Source organism: Lagenorhynchus albirostris, chromosome 7 (assembly GCF_949774975.1).
Source record: "Lagenorhynchus albirostris chromosome 7, mLagAlb1.1, whole genome shotgun sequence".
Taxonomy (NCBI): domain Eukaryota; kingdom Metazoa; phylum Chordata; class Mammalia; order Artiodactyla; family Delphinidae; genus Lagenorhynchus; species Lagenorhynchus albirostris.
This window is the reverse complement of record NC_083101.1, coordinates 31,945,204-31,957,318: the sequence shown is the minus strand read 5'-3', so window position 1 is coordinate 31,957,318 and position 12,115 is coordinate 31,945,204. Positions and strand designations below refer to the sequence as shown.

At 36.9% G+C, this 12,115-nt stretch overlaps 1 protein-coding gene across 4 annotated transcripts in view; it reads right to left on the bottom strand.

The window, feature by feature from the left end:
- ERP44 (endoplasmic reticulum protein 44) overlaps positions 1-12,115 on the bottom strand; it is an 88,507-nt gene that overhangs the window by 67,282 nt on the left and 9,110 nt on the right. For 2 of the 4 annotated variants that reach the window (XM_060154739.1, XM_060154738.1), the window contains exon 2: positions 2,806-2,939. The exons of the other annotated variants lie outside the window; for them this stretch is intronic. The gene's annotated coding sequence lies outside the window, so the exon portion shown is untranslated. The remainder of the gene's footprint in view (positions 1-2,805; positions 2,940-12,115) is intronic. 4 annotated transcript variants of the gene reach the window in all.

The window sequence follows — 12,115 nt, the reverse complement described above, 5'->3', positions numbered from 1 at the left end:
AATAATTAATAACCTTCCAAAACAGAAAGCACCAGGCACAGGTGGGTTCACTGGTGAATTTTACCAAACATTTAAGGAAGAAATACCTATTCTCTACAATCTCTTTCAGAAGACAGAAGCAGAGGGAATATTTCCTAACACATTCTATGAAGCCAGTATTACCTTAATACCAAAACCAGACAAAAACATTGCAAGAAAATAAAACTACAAACCAATATCTCTCATGAACATAGATGCAAAAATCCTGCAAAAGATATCAGTAAATCGAATCTAACAGCGAACAGAAACAATTATATACCATGACCAAGTGGGATTTACTCCAGGTATGCAAGGCCAGTTCAACATTTGAAAATCATTTAATGTAATCCATCACATCAATGAGCTAAAGAAGAAAAGTCATATGATCATATCAATACATGCAGAAAATGCATTTGACAAAATCCAACACCTACTCATGATAAAAACTCTCAGTAAACTAGGAATAGAGGGGAACTTCTACAACTTGTTAGTGAACATACAAAAAGCTTACAGCTAACATCATACTTAATGGTGAAAAACTTGAAGCATTTCCACTGAGATCAGTTATAAGGCAAGGATGTCTCCTCACACCATTGTTTTTCAAGATCATACTGGATATCCTACCTAATGTGATAAGATAAGAAAGGGAAATAAAACATGCAGACTGGGAAGGAAAAAATAAAACTGTCTTTGTTTGCAGATGACATGATAATCTATGTAGAAATTCAAAACAAATGACAAAAACACTGCTGGAACAAATAAACGATTATAGCAAGGGTGCAGAATACAATGTTGATATACAAAAGTTAGTTGCTTTCCTAAATCAATAAAGAAGATAAATATGAAATTCAAGGTACAGCATCACATTGGCACCCCCCATAATGAAACGCTTAGTATAAATCTAACAAAATATGTACAAGATCTATATGAGGAAAATTTCAAAATTCTGATGAACAAAATCAAGGAAGAACCAAATACACGGAGAGTTATTCCATGTTCATGTACAGGAAAACTCAAAATTGTCGAGAGGTCAATTCTTCCCAACTTGATCTACAGAGTTAATGCAAACCCAATCGAATTCCCAGCAAGTTATTTTATGGATATTGAGAAAATAATTCTAAAGTTTATACACAAAGGCAAAAGATCCAGAATAGCCAACATAACATTGAAGGACAAGAACAAAATCGGAGGACTGACACCACAGATTCACGACTAACTATAATGCCACAGTAATCAAGACAGTGTGGTATTGGCAAAAGATCAATGGAAATACACAAATAGATCAATGGAAAAGAATAGACAGCCCAGAGATAGACCCAGATAAATAGAACCAACTGATCTTTGATGAAGGAACAAAGTCAATACAATGGAGAAAAGACAGCCTTTTCAACAATGGTGCTGTAACAAACTGGACATGCAAAAAAATGAATGTAGACACAGACCACACACCTTTCACAAAAAATAACTCAAAATAGATCACTAACCTAAATGTAAAACACAAAACTATAAAACCCCTAGAAGATAACATAGGAGAAAATCTAGATGACCTTAGGTTTGGTGATGACTTTTTAGATACAACAGCAAAGGCATGATCCATGAAAGAATGAATTGATAAGCTGGACATCATTAAAATTAAAATTTTCTGCTCTGCAAAAATTTTGTTTTACTTTACTATTTTTTAGTAAAATTTTATTTTGCCAATGAAGTGTAGTTTTTATACTGTTTTATTCATTTACTTGGTAGAGACTCCACAATGTTTAATGAACAAAGGGATTAAACAAGTAACTTTAAAATTCTTTCATGTTTAGACATTCTACAATTCTTTGAGACCTCAAGAGAAGCCCAACTACTTAAAGTTGGGAGAGGACATGAATGACATTTACTTTGCTGTTAGAAGGCATTTTCTGAAATCTTTGCTTGGGGACTAGAACTCAAATTATGACAGTGAAAAGGATCACTTTTAAATAGAAAAAACATATAATTCATCAAACAGCAATAATTCTAGAGACCTCCCACCCCCAAAAAGACTTGAGAAGAACATTTGGCCTGCCTTAGGACAAACTAGCAAGTAAAAAAGTGACAAATCAATTCACAATCAGATTAAAAGAATGAATCACCATTGGATTCATTTAAAAAGAGAGAAAAAGGCAAGTTTCAATCAACCAAAGTTCACATTCTCTATCCTTGCAGGAAGGAGTATAATTTTCCTATCTATCGTAATTAAAATGAACACAGCAGTTCCGATGAACATTTTGTTTTCAGTAATTCAAAACAATAAAGCTTTCGGATAAAGCATCTATGTAGGCTAGATAGTCTTCTAAATAGAACTCTCTCAGTAGTCAAAGAAATAACCAAATGTGAAGGCCACAAAAATATATTTTGTAATTCTGAATTTTGTTTTCAACATCACGAGATGCAAAGAGAGCGCTGAAAAACGGGTCTATAAACTACAAGGATTACTCAGCTATAAATTGTAAGTATTATTTTTTAACTTCTTACCATTACCTTTGTCAATTCCTCAATTCCCATCAGCCTCTCTGGCCTCTATTTTATTAGGTCAAAATAGTACTTATTTAGAATTACAAAGTGAAGGGGGCACTATTTTATGAATAGTGATTGAATAATACCCTCCCCCCCTACCTCATGCAGGACTCTCCTTGACAGCATCCTTGGCAGAATGACCATTCAGCCTTCAACTGAACACTAGCTATTATAGAGAACTCACAGGACGAACCAATACACTTTAAGGTGGAAAGTTTTACCTTACTGGGCTGAACATCTACTCACCTTTACCTTCTACACATTCATCACAACTCTATCATGTACAGCTCACCAGGAACACATCCACGTGCTCTCCCACAAGCTCACCGAAGTCCTTCGATAAGAACCTATGGGGATGGAAGCACTGAACCAGGTAGGGCCTGCAGGGAATAAAAGGCATATTCTGTCCTTCAAGAGATTCATGACCATGCATGAAAAGTTAGCCTACCAAGATGTATGACACAAGTACTGTAAGGCTTACAGAAAAATTTAGAGAGAGGGCAGAAAAAAGGCAGAGAATGCTGTATCAGTTAAATGAGCAGAGTAGTTTCTATAGATGAAGTAAGTGAAGAGAAAGCCTAGCTAAGGAAGTTCATGTACTGCAGCAGTGGGAGATGAAGCTGGAAGGTTAGGTTGGGGCCAGAATGTTAAGGAAAAAACCAAGGTGTTAGCAGAGTTAAGTATAATACCCTTGAAAGCCAGATAGAAGAACTGATATCTGCTGTAGCAGAAAGTAAGAAGCCATGGGAGACTTCTCAGTAAGGGGGGAGCACTAACCTTTAAGTCTTGAAATTACTGTGCTCCTCCCTTTACTGGGGAGAAGTAAGACTATACAGCTAAGACTGAAATGGTAATACAAGGAAGGAAGGGAAACAAGGCCCTGGACTGAGGTGGGGAGATTTGGAGAAATTTTCAAAAGAAAGACAAATGGGTCATGGTGACAAACTAAAGGGCTGCAAAAGTCAATGAGCCAAAGCTATAAACCTAGGTGACTAGAGGAACTGAAAGGAGAGTAAGACTATTTTAGAGAAAGAATTACTATGCAATCATTGATCTACTTCAATTTCACTAGTTATATGCCTTGCCCAGTCAATGAGAAAACAGCTGACAGAAGATGAATTGCCTTCTACCAACTAGCAGAAAGTCTGGAAACTGTATTTGACTACTTTTCACACCAAGGACTAAAACACCAAGAAAGAAACTGCGCCCAAGGCACTAACAAAACACTAAAAGACTCCCAAGCTACTCCAGTCTTTAGAGGCAATAGGTAAGGCTGTGAGTTAAAATGACTGGATGACAAGATGTGATGGGAAGGGAGAAAAGAAGCTCTTAGACAGTACATTTACCTCCTTACTGTCCTTCTGTCACTTAAATGTAGGCCATTTCCCTTTCTCCAGCCAGTGAGGGGGAGGGGGGACAGAAAGAGGAACGGAGAAAGAGAGAAACAGAGTGAACCACCAGAGCATAAAAGAAGCAGGGGAAACACTATTTCAAGAAGAAACAGGTTACTTAGAGTGAAATTTTATAAGGGTATAAGTGAGAGACTTACCAAAGGGTAGTCTAGTTCACAATTAGGAGGCTACTCTGACCTAGGGAACACATCACAATCATCATTTTTAAACAGTTAAATCACGTCTGGTAGCCACCAGTAAGGCAGACACCAGCTCCTCTACTTAAAACACTTTCAATCTACAAATTTAAAATTTGCTTTCACAAGATTCAAATCAAACAAAATCACATAGGCTCTGCCTGCCACCAACAGGTAAAATTAGCGATTCCTTGTATGATGTGTCACTCTGGACTTATGAACTAGGCATAACAAACCTCATTTCAGAAGCTAAACAGAAAGAGAAATGCTTCTTTATATTGTTTAATGATTTCCAGCAAAAAAAAAAAAAAGGGACACATTCACATATATTTGGCTTGTATGAATGAAACTGACTTTAATTACCTAAAACAACTTACTGATAGGAATTACCCCAGTCCTGACAATGGGATAATGAACTTTGATAGTAATACAAGTGTCCTGTATTTCTCTTAGAAGAAAATGTGCCCAGAAGACACCCTCGTTCCTTAAACTAAAAATCATTCAAACAACCTGAATAAAAGTGCATTTTAAGCCATTAAGAAAATATTTTCTATCCCATCTTTAGACTATTCAGGGATATTTATTAACTTAGTACTTCAAAGTAATATTCCAAAATAGTATACTCTTGGAAAATCAACTCATATAGGAATATAGACAAACTCTCTGCTAATTTCCTCATATATCACAATCTATTTTGCATTAGAAATAACAGCTAAAGGTGATCAAGGGAAGTTAGTACCACTGTACATATAAGTATTCCCCAAATAATGTAAGCTAAGAAAGACTTACATTAAGGCATCAAACACTACACTTTAAGTACAATTAACTACTTCAGTGATGGTTTCTCTTGCCTCATGGGCCAAATGAGAAAAAGAAGACTGAAAATCTGGTTATTTTGCTACAGAATATTGGATACTTCTCAGAATTAAAAGCTATTTCTTGAGGGCTCATCTTATTATATATTTACCTTAACCACTCTTTTGTTCCAGACAATAACCAGTGTATATGAAGGAGGTCCTTATAACAGTGTTGTGGACTGGAAAACACAATTTACCCTCCTCTTCTAACCAAGTACCCATCTTCCCAATGGAAGGTGTTTGTAGATGTATTCATGAGATTAGAAAAGGAAAACCGTACGATGAGCTTTTCTTGATCCAAGCTGAAATTCTCATTATAAACTACCTTATATGCCAATAGGTTCTTACCAAATACCTTCATCACAGTATCTAAATTCAAGAAGATCTGTTATATCCTCAGTTTTCATCAAATCTATAAGCAGATTTAGATTAATGGCCAAAACTTATTAAAGTAGTAGATATCATACATGCTTATGTGTAAATAACCTCACACCTCACTGGAAGCAATATTTAAGGGATAACTATGATATATGTAAGTTAAGCTTATAGGAACATATGAAACTATATAACCAGCAATTTGAAATCTTCCACACTTACACAAATAGGATTTTTACATTTGCATCTTTTCAGTGACCAAAATACGCTATAATTCATCTTCTCTTCCCTAACTAAATTCTACTAGAGAAAGATTATATATTTCTAAAGAATCATCATCATTTTCCAAATATCTAGTCAACTACAACAGTCAGGGATGTATTTTTTGAATGTACAAAGTAAAAGAAATGATGCCTTTCTATGTAGAACAAATGATATCTTTCAAATAGCAAAGCATAAAGCATGTTTCCCACTTTCATTTATACCACTTACAAGAATTTATTTGCTTTTGTATTAAAGGCAGAAATGCATATCAAGTTAGATTTTTATTTTTATCAATCACAGTTACATTTGTCACTATTTTGATAAGACTATGCCATAACTTACCAGGGGAAAGAGACAAGTTGATAAGCTCTTTAAGAAACCACTAATATTTAGAATCAGACTTTTAAAATTAAAAGCCTCATCCATTTACTCATTTCAGAAGGTTGAAAAGGCACTAGAAGCACAGAGAGATTGTCAGAACAAGCGCAATCCTCCTCCAAGGTACTTCTTCCATCTTATAATGACAACTCTATCCACTTGGCAACCTTTCCTTCTCTATTCATTACCTTACAAAACAAAAATCTCTTCTATACGCCAGACATGATGCAAAGTACTTAATATACATTATATCTTAATCTTACAACCTTGCAAAATAATTATCCCCACTTGCAAAATATGAAATTGGAGGGTCAGAAAGATAAAGAAATTTGCTTAATATCACACAGCTACAAAGAGGTAGAACCAAGAATGAACTAGGTCTTTCCAGCTTCAAAGTCACTCTACTTCTACTATTGTCAGTTATCCCGGAAACTCAGACCCTAGAACTATTTCCATAATGCAGCAACTCTCCCTGAAAGGGATGAACTATATTACATACCTAGGCTTCTGGGGGGAAAAAAAAATCTGAGTAACAAACATATGTTTGAAGCACACAAGAATATTTCAATGTAACAACATATATATTTACTATTTACAAACACATATCTCTTTTACATCATCACATCAACTCTTGAAGCTGAAGTAGGAATTATATTATCCCTATTTTATAAATGAGGAAAATGAAAGTATGCAGTATGTGACATATAGTATATGCAAATATTTGCTAAAGGATTAAGACTCAAATAGGCTAAGTCACTTGTGCAAACTAGTGGCAGAACAGGGTTCAAAACCAGGTCTCTTTTAATTCTAAAACCAGCGGTCTGTACAACAAAATACAACTGTTTTCATCATTATATACTGAGTTTAAGTACAAAACTAAGTACAGTTATAAAACAGAACTAGACAGATAATTTATTCACTTCATGGTCACATTTTTAAGCTGTTTTTGTTAGTATAATACTGACACTGCAATTATCATCAGAAGACCACAGGGGGCTGGAAGCTAGTCACGCCAGCTCATTACTTCAGTGTACACAATTTTAATACCACAGGGTGGACAATTTGAAAGTTACCCAAAACAGCAAATGTATTCAATCATTCATTCACTCACTGATTCCTTCATCTAAACAACATTTATTGAACACCTATGATGTGACAGAAGTCGGAAAAGTTTAAGTGCCTACAGCGTACTATGGACACGTTCATAAACAGTCTCATTTTGTCTTCCCAGAATTCTTCAAAAGAGGGCTGTATCCTCATTTGAAAGGTGAGAAAAAAGAAGCTCAGAAAGGTTAAGTAACTTTCTAAAGTTAAGTGGTCAAGCTCAGTGCCATTTCCAAGTTCTATGAGTACAAGCACAGGTATACACACAGGCATCATCTTCTGTTCCCATGTAGCTGGCAGTCTACCACTATACACCACGACCAAACAAGAGTGAGAGCCCAACCCTACATTGTTCAAAACGTACATTTTACTGTTAAAAGTCCTTTCAATATGCACACAAAAGAACTGGAAGGATATTCATTAAAATGTTATCAGTGGTAGGGGTATGTACTTTTTTTCTTCATTATGCTTTTCTGTACCATGAAAGTATACTGCTTTCAGGAATCAAAAAATATGTCAGGAAATCTTTTGTTTTCACAGTTTAAGTTATTACGACTGCAGGTTGTGACCCATCCTGTCACACATAGGGAATATTCTGAAAATAGCAAACTGGGGGAACACTGGGGTAAACAGCCAAGGCAACTCCCAGCAGAGCCAACTGGGCCAGGGCTGAGGAGATCAATATTGCCAGCAACCCTGTTATGGAGTTCTACCTTATTGGGTCAGATCACCCGATTTTTTTAAAAAAACAAAGCACAGAATAGAAAACAAGAAAAAAGAAAACATCAGCAAACAACATACATAGTAAGTACAGTTTTGGAAATTGTGTTTTAGCTACATGACTTAATTTTTTTCTTTTGTGGCCCAGCCACGTGGCATGCAGGATCTTAGTGGAAGTGCAAAGTCCTAACCACTGGACCACCAGAGAATTCCCGACTTAATCTTCTAATAAACTGCACCTTCTTCACAGCATGACAGCTATACTGCCCTCCTTGCTGCTCCTTGAATATGCCTGTGACACTTAGGAACTTTGCACTGGCTAATGCCCTTGCCTGGAAGGCTCTTCCCCCCAAGAAATCCAAATGACTAACTTCCTCACCTAGTTCAAGGCTCACCTTCTTGGTGATGCTTACAAACTCCCACTCCCCTGGACATTCCTGATCCTCCTTACCCTAGCTGTACCTTTTCTTTTTTCCATACACACAATAAATTATTATTAAGCACTTAACCTGTGTAATTGTACTAGAAACTAAGATCTAAGAATAAGAAAGCGTGATACCTTTTTAACACTTTTTGTTCCACAAAATCATAGAAGCACGCAAATAACATCTCCTATAAGTCAGACACAAAACCTGTATTATTCCTCAGAGGTTAACAGGCAAGATAACAAAGGTGAAAAGCAGCAGATCCAAGATTTGAGCCCACATCTCTGACTCCTAAATTAAATATTCTCCTAAAAGTCTTCTCTTTAGTTGATATATTTTCAAGTTATTATTAATGGAAAATATTGGGTGGGCCAAAAGGTTCCTTTGGTTTTTTCCATAAGATGGCCCTAGTAGCACTTAGTTGTCTTCAACTTCATTCAAAATAATTTTGTTAGATTGTATTGTGACAGCTATCATATCAGCGTGCATTTAAAAAAAGACCTCAAAATTGGTAAGTTTTTGTGTAGCCATTTTAATATTGAAGATGCAAGAAAAAAAGCAACATTTTTGGCATATTATGCTTTATTATTTCAAGAAAGGTAAAAACGCAACTGAATTGCACAAAAACATTTGTGCAGTGTATGGAGAAGGTGCTGTGACTGATTAAACATGTCAGAGTGGTTTGCAAAGTTTTGTGCTGGAGATTTCTCGCTGGACGATGCTCCATGGTTGGGTAGACCAGTTGAAGTTGATAACGATCAAATCGAAACAATAATTGATAACAATCTTCTTATACCACACAAGAGATAGCCGACATACTCAAAATATCCAAATCAAGCGTTAAAAATCATTTACACCAGCTTGGTTATGTTCATCGCTTTGATGTTTGGGTTCCACGTAAGTTAAGCGGAAAAAAACCTTCTTGACCGTATCTCCACGTGATTCTCTACTGAAACATAATGTAAATGTTCCGTTTTTAAAACAAATTGTGACGGGTGATGAAAAGTGGATACCGTACAACAATGTGGAACGGAAGAGATCTTGGGGCAGATGAAATGAACCACCACCAACCACACCAAAGGCTGGTCTTCACCCAAGTAAGGTGATGTTGTGTATATGGTGGGACTGGAAGGGAGTCCTCTATTATGAGCTCCTTCCGGAAAGCCAAACGATTCATTCTAACAATTAGAGCTCCCAATCAAACCAACTGAAAGCGGCACTCGACGAAAAGCATCCAGGATGAGTCAACAGAAAACGCATAATCTTCCATCAGGATAACGAAAGACCACGTTTCTTTGATAACCAGGCAAAAACAGTTACGACTTGGCTGAAAAGTTCTGATTCATCCACTGTATTCACCAGACATTGCACCTTCAGATTTCCATTTATTTCAGTCTTTACAAAATTCTATTAATGGGAAAAATTTCAATTCCCTGGAAGACTGTAAAAGGCACCTCTAACAGTTCTTTGCTCAAAGAGATAAAAAGTTTTGGGAAGATGGAATTATGAAGTTGCCTGAAAAATGGCAGAGGTAGTGGAACAAAAAGGTGAACACGTTGTTCTATAAAGTTCCTGGTGAAAATGAAAAAATGTGTCTTTTATTTTTACTTAAAAACCCCAAGGCACTTTTTGGCCCAGCCAATACTTCACTTTACCTCTGGAAGATACTCTATAAGACCAGAGTACAGGCACAATTAAATAATAAACAAACTGGACAATTTCTAAAACAAATAAATAGAACATGCTTTAAAATGTAGCAGTTTTTATAGTTCTAAAGCAAAATTAGGGTATATGAAACTGTTCATTCAAAGATTAAATAAAGAACCAAGTATTTTGCAACACTGGTACTTGTGTTAATTGTGAACAGATCACAAGACTTCCTATGAGAATCAGTAACCATTCTTTTTTTTTAATAACTTTTTTAAAAATTTATTTTGGCTGCGTTGGGTCTTTGTTGCTGTGCGTGGGCTTTTTCTAGTTGCGGTGAGCGGGGGCTACTCTTCATTGCAGTGCATGGGTTTCTCGGTGCGGTGGCTCCTCTTGTTGCAGAGCACAGGCTCTAGGCGCCTGGGCTTCAGGAGTTGTGGCTCGCGGGCTCAGGAGCGCAGGCTCAGTAGTTGTGGCGCACGGGCTTAGCTGCTCCGCGGCATCTGGGATCTTCCCAGACCAGGGCTCGAACCCGTGTTCCCTGCATTGGCAGGAGGATTCTTTTTTTTTTTTTTTTTTTTTTTTTTTTTGCGGTACGCGGGCCTCTCACTGCTGTGGCCTCTCCCGTTGCGGAGCACAGGCTCCGGACGCGCAGGCTCACGGACCCCCAGCCGCTCCACGGCATGTGGGATGTTCCCGGACCAGGGCACGAACCCGTGTCCCCTGCATCGGCAGGCGGACTCTCAACCACTGCGCCACCAGGGAAGCCCCAACAGGAGGATTCTTAACCACTGCACCACCAGGGAAGCCCAGTATCCATTCTTAGAGTAAATACTGGTGCTAGAAACTGAGGAATGAGTCAATTTGAGTAGCTGTTTTCAAAGAATTATTTTGACTACAAAAAAAAAAAATGTAGCTCTTTCAGAATGTGAAGTCATTACAGAAACGTGAGCTTTTACCAGCTAGCTGGGATTTTACTACAATTGAGCCAGAACCATAGTAATAAAATGAAAGGAATTGAGAAATATCCAAATTTCTCTCTCAGATCAGATTCACAACTGAAACTGTTCTTTACTCACAGATAGACTTTAATGTTGTGTCAGTAATATTTTAAGAGTTGGCATTTCCCCCTACATTTTACAAAACTTCAAATACAACAAAACACCTAAACAGCAGGCATGTAAATATGAGTATCTTGTCCAAAGGGCCAAGAAATTTTAACTCCATTTAATATTTTACCTTATAAACTTATTCACGATCTCTACTCCATCACTAAATCATACTTTCTTCACATTTTGGAATTGGCTCAAATTCAGAAAACTGCTATATGTATTAAAGATTAGCCTGTCTTCATGAGCTCATACAACTTCTGGCCTTTTTAAAGTATGCAGGAAGAGAGATGCACAGTAATTTCTGAGTTTATCAAATTAGAAGATTAAGTTCCTGGCAAAGGTACCCTTCTGATACCTGAGGCAAACAAAATGTTATCAACAGGCCATCTTTTTACAGGTAATTTTACTAACTAAAAATGTAGGTACGTACTTAATAAAATTTTCTCTATATCATTTCTAAAAATGAAGACTTCAAAAGGGACTTTATCACATAGACAAACTGTAGGCCATCAAGTCCCAATGTCCCAGTCACATTCCACTGGAAGGTCTGCTAGACTCCTCCAAACAGTCTATGCAATCCTACTCAATTTTCAGTTGAAAAACTAAGCCCTCAAGAAGGAAAGAGATTTGCCCTAAATGACCTTGTGAACTAGTAAAAGAAAAATACTGACACTCCAACTCTTATTTTCAAGTTTTAACTAGTATTCTCTGGTGCCTCCCTAAATTTGCCAGTAGGCAACAACCAAAAGCCAAATCTGTGCTAATAAGATTATTGATGCTTTTTTCCAGGTTATTGCTATTCCTTGGACAGGTAAAATATGTGTCCCTCACAAGCCGTGAAACACTATTAGAGGCATTTTCCTCATTCTTTACCTCACCTTTGTCTTGGTTTCTGAGACAGACAGCAAGAGCAAAGCTCTAGACCAGCCCTATCCAATGGCACTTTCTGCAACAATGGAAATGTTTCAGCACCTGGATTGTTCAATACAGTAGCCACTAGTTGCATGTGACTACTGTGCCCTTGAAATATGGCTACTGTGACTGAGAAACGGAATTTTTTATTTTATTCCATTTTAATGAATTTAA